Source organism: Sceloporus undulatus, chromosome 6 (genome assembly GCF_019175285.1).
Source record: "Sceloporus undulatus isolate JIND9_A2432 ecotype Alabama chromosome 6, SceUnd_v1.1, whole genome shotgun sequence".
NCBI classification, from domain to species: Eukaryota; Metazoa; Chordata; class Lepidosauria; order Squamata; family Phrynosomatidae; genus Sceloporus; species Sceloporus undulatus.
The window spans coordinates 77971431-77976779 of record NC_056527.1 but is presented as its reverse complement, the minus strand read 5'-3'; the positions used below and the strand labels follow the sequence as shown (position 1 = coordinate 77976779).

General features: G+C 42.2%; 1 protein-coding gene across 1 annotated transcript in view; it reads left to right on the top strand.

Moving 5' to 3' along the window:
- The first annotated feature begins 2676 nt into the window (after positions 1-2676).
- The window catches only part of LOC121935108 (transmembrane protease serine 11C-like), a 14549-nt gene continuing 11876 nt past the window's right edge, over positions 2677-5349 (top strand). Inside the window, exon 1 of the mRNA XM_042476244.1 lies at positions 2677-2809. The gene's annotated coding sequence lies outside the window, so the exon portion shown is untranslated. The remainder of the gene's footprint in view (positions 2810-5349) is intronic.

Genomic DNA, 5349 nt, shown 5'->3' with positions numbered 1-5349 from the left:
ACTTCCTCCACAAGGTGCTAGTCACGCACTCGCAGCATCACTTCCGCCGTGTGACATGTGGACGCAGAGCGTCCGCTATGTCAAAATGGCAGTGGCCGTGTGGAACGGTCGCTGCCATTTCATACGGACTCAATCCGTGCTAGGGTTAGGGGCGTCTGGAAGAGACGCCCCTTTCTAACCCTAGCATGGACTGAGTCCGTCCTAGGGTGCCCGTGTGTAACGGGCCAAAGTCAGCATTTTTCTGTACGATAACACCCATTTCTCCCCATCCTGTGCCCGGATCAGGCAAAAATGGCTGTGCGATAAACTCCTAACTGAAAGAAAGAAGTTGACAGCATGAGCTTTCGTAGACTTCAGTCTACAGCTTCAAAAAGACTGTCAAGATGAATCTCATCTGACAGGCCTTCCTTGAATAAGCCACCTGATCTCCCAAAGATTTGGATTATCACAGAGAATACTTCAAATTGCCCATCTCCTCGCTGTTGATTGTTTTGATCTTTTAGATTGTCTCAATGATTTTGATTGTTTTAATGGTATTTTATTAAGCCATTGATTTGGGAGGGAGGAAGCAATGGGTATTTTATAATATATGATGTACAGTGTGCCTCCGCCATAAACGGGCGCACTATAAGAAGCTTCCAGCTCATGTGGAAGCCACATGTCCATAAGAGCAATGGCGCACTCACGACCATTGTTACGTGGGGATCTGAAACGGATCTCCTGCATAAGGGGAGGGCCCACTGTATTTTATATTGTATTCTATCGCTGTTGTAAGCTGCCTCGATCATATAGGAGAGGTGGGATAATAATAATAATTAATAATAATAATAATAATAATAATAATAATAATAATAATAATTCCTCAGATCTATTTACTTTCTCATTAATGTTTTCTTTCTTGTTCCCTGACCACATCCTATTGACTATATTTTGAAGTGGCTTGGGCCATGTGTTCCTGATTTCATTTGTGAAATGTTGAAGGTTATGCAGATCCAATCTGCTCTGCCTGCTGAGTAGGAGAAGTGGTAGGAAGAGACATTGCATTTCCCCTGATTACACATTTCCTTGCATGTTCCTAAAAGGATGCCCTGCAAAGAAAAGGCCTGCCTCTTTCAGGAATAGCTGTTGCTTCTGCCCCCACATAATTGCTCAATTTTTCCTTCTCTAGTTAGGAAGAATTTGGTAAGCAGTATTAGTTGCTCCCTCTGATTACTCAGCTGCCTTCTCCCTAGGGATGCTCCTCCTCCTCGGGCATCATTTCTGGGCAATGCAGTGGGAGGAACTGGGCTTTGCTATCCAGTGAGAGTGACCAAGCAAAGGATGGGTGCACTTTAGAGGAAGAAGTGTCTCCTTGGCTAAAAAGTATACGCTATTTGCCTACCTGCTCATTTTCTTTGCCCAAGTGTTATGTGTAATGATAAGGAATGAAATGTTCAATAACTTCAGCTGGTCAAAAATGCAATAGACTGTTGACCATGGCCAGTTATCGGAAGCCTGTGAGTCTCTGGTGTGATGGAAGATTTGCTTGATAATAGGTACAATCCATTTCATAGGCAGAGTACTGAGGAGTGATTGAAAGGATGAAATAGCTGCTGCTACTTCTGTGGCCCACCCCTCTATGCACATATGAGGGAAATGGTAGGTGGACTAGCAGACAATGGCATCTACCTATGTATACATTGTGGCCCCGTTCTACCTTCTGTTGTTCCCAGAGAAGGTGAGCAACTGAGGGGAGCAAAGTAACTTGGAGTTGAGATCTGGTGGAGGAATCTGAGAACATCTTGGTGCAAGAGCCTCTTTCCTATTCTTTCCCTGCCATCTAAAGTTCCATGTCATCTAACGTTGGATTCTGAACTTAGGTCTCTTCCTTCAATGGAGCTTGATGGCTCTAATGTCAGTAAGGCAATTGATCTACTTTTGATTTTAATCTGAACCTCCAGTGCTGTGAATCTTTCAAAGTCTAGACCCAGAGGCCCAGAGTGAATTCATTACCCCACTGACATGAGGTGGGTCATCACTCAACAATGACTAACATGTGCAAGTCTGAACTTGCCAACAGAGTGATCCTCCTACTTTTCTCCTTTCATCAGCTTGTATCTTCTTCCTGGTAAACCAGCTGTAAGTACAAGCTGCTGGAATTTAATACTGGATAACATCAGCATCCTTTAGCATATGTTTTTCTCACAAGGAAAGAAAGAAGCAGTTAAGACCTGGGTGTTGTGTGCCTTCATGTCATTTCTGACTTACGGCGACCCTAAGGATACCCTATTGCACAGGTTTTTTTTTTTTGCAAGATTTGTTCAGAGGAGGTTTGCCATTGCCTTCCCCTGAGGTTGCAGGCATGCAACTTGCCCAAGTTCACTCAGTGGGTTTCATGGCCAAGAGAGAATTGAATCCTGGTGTGGAGGGTCATAGTCCAATGTCCAAACCACTTAGCCACACTGGCTCAGATAAGGCCTAGGCAACTACAGATCTTGCTCTCAATTTGGGATTGAGCTGGCAAACCAATCAACCAACAAAAAGCCACATAAGGAGAAGTTGTATTTTCTTTTTGATTCTCCTTAGATGTCATGCTGATAATTATCTGACCTAAATTGCTAATGACTGTGTCATCGCATAGTTTTTCAAGCCATGTGTTTGGTATCTCAAACATCTCTTCTAGAGTATGAAGTGGGAGTGACCTGGAGAGGGAAAGTAAATTTCACATTGGAATTCTGACAGCATACCTTGTAAATCAAATCTAGAGCTCTGATAGGCACTGTATTAACAGCTGATACAGAGCTGCAACTGGTGAGAGATAGTTCACAGGGTGAGTAGGCTGCGGGCTGCACCCCATCACGCTTCACAGTTGATGGAGTATGGGGAACATAAGAAATGGAATGGATCACAGTTGAGAAATTTTACTTTTTGGACTACAACACCTAGAATCCCAACATGACAGAGGGATTCAGAATGTTCTGGTCCAAGAAAACAAATTTTCTTATCTGTGGAATGGATCACAGCCCTTAAATTCTTGTTGTGGAAAAGTAGCAACATTTTAAAAGTAGTCTATACCTGTGATTTAAACCAACTATCTGTATTTATGAAGTTTCCTTTAGTCCATTTAATGAAGACAGAAAGGTTCAGGGCTAAAAATTCTTAGTATGTTTCCCTCCAGCATAGAGAAATTCTGGGGTATTAAACCTCTGTTACCTGAAGAAACTACCTCTTGGAACAGCAAGCATCCAGACATAATTTTTTCCTTTTTCTTAAATAATTCTCTAATAAATAGTCTCAAGCATCAGTATATAAAACTGATCTGTTCTAGCTGTCTTTCATACATTGATAAAGCTATGTAGCATATATAATTCAATTTTTCTGCACTGGTGCCATTAGGAAATTATTGTTAGTGTGGGCAGACTCTAGTGTTAGCATGCTGAAAAGTTTACTGCTTTCAAACTTATTTCTGCCTTTCTCAAAATATGAGATCCAAAGCAGCTTACAATAGAAGTTAAAACAAAATGGCTAAAACAATATATAATACAAAGGTTAACAAACCATTAGATATCAAATGCAAATTAGATAACAAATGCATCTTCGGAAGTAGACTGACGTCTACGAAAGCTCACGCTGCTAACTTCTTTCTTTCCATTAGTCCCAAAGGTGCTACAAGATCTCTCTATATTAGATACTAATTCACTTAAAATAATTTAAATTGGGGGAGAGGTAGCCTATACTGTAAATTCAATACATAATTAGATAAATACACATTTAAAACATAGCACATCTTTCTACCCAACCACTTAATGATGTCAAAGTTGCCAGGTAAACTGGAGGTTTTGTAGGGTTTTGTTTTTGTCATAAAGGTGCATGTAAATGTGTGCCCCAAAGATGTGCTGTACAGGAAATGGCAACCAGTTGGGTGCCTGCTTGGCCTTTTTCTTCCCTTAAGCATTTCTGTCTACCAGCAATTATCATTACCATTATGTGGGCAATAGGCCTGGTTTGACTCCAGCTCTTTACGCCAGTCATCAAGAGTAGTAATAATAGCCCTTGAAGGCCCATCCTCACTAGCCCATTTGCCCTGGATAGAACTGGGCAGATCCAGTTGCCCCCATACTGAATCTCCCTGGGGAGAAGTTCTGACTACCCTTTACCTTGATCGAGGCAATTTGCCCCTCTGAAGTTCACATTTGCAGTACCGCTTTAAAATGGAGCCTCCTTCATTGTCAACCAAATTCACTTTCGCTTTCATCAAAGGTGACATATCCTACATCCATTGGCCAACCGAATGGGTGCTTCCCCCCCTCCTTTTTAAAAAAAACTGGTGGCAGTGTTCGCATATTCTGTCAACTTGTCAAATTTAAAAACCTCCAGGTGTGTGTGTGTGTTGTGTGTATTTTGGTCATTACAGATCATGGCAACCCTAAAACAACCCCATTCTGGGGTTTTCTTGGCAAGATTGGTTCCGAGGAGATTTGCCATTGCTTTTACCCTGAGGCTGAGAGAGTGTGACTCCCTCAAAGTCATGGGTTTCCACAGCCTTCCCTCTGAATGCCAGCCTCTTGCCTCCCCTTTCTCTTCCAACCCAGCACTTTCTCCTCTTTGGAATCTCTCCCCTTCCCTTCCCTTCAAGCCCAATGCCACCTCCAAAGCCCTTGCCTCCCCCCAGATGTCATCCTCTTCCCTTCCCTTACAGCCCAAAGCATGCACGTAATCTGTCATGATTAATAATAATAATAATAATAATAATAATAATAATAATAAATGGTGTTTGCAGGGGAGGCCACCTCAGAATGCCATCTCTGCATCCTCTTTCTTTGCTTTCCCTCCGATTGCCACCACAGAATGTCATCTCTCCTTACATACAGATATGTAGCAAAAGCATTCACACATTGTATCAATTTGCCAAATTTAAAAGGGAACACAAAGAATTCGCATATTCTGTCACACACACACACGCACACACACATACACACACACACACACACATACGCAATTTTAAAAAAAATGCTGCTTGCAAAGCGACCGGTGCGAGAGGGGAGGCATGTTCCGCCTACTGCCCTCCCTCTGACCTAAATCCCTCCACTGAACTTGACCTGATCATGACTGGGGCCAAGTTCATATTTGCTGGCAGGAGAGAAGAAATGGGTTTTCATAAAAGAAATCGGAAATAATCCACTTTCGGGGGGGAAACGCTCTAAGGGGGATTTGCCCTGGATTGGATGTGCAAGGCCCTAATTCTGATGTGTTTAAACCGGTGCCATTGGAAATTTCCCACTTTTAATCCGGGTTACAGTTCGGTACAAAACATAGCCAGAATGGCCCCATATATATATATATATATATATATATATATATATATATATA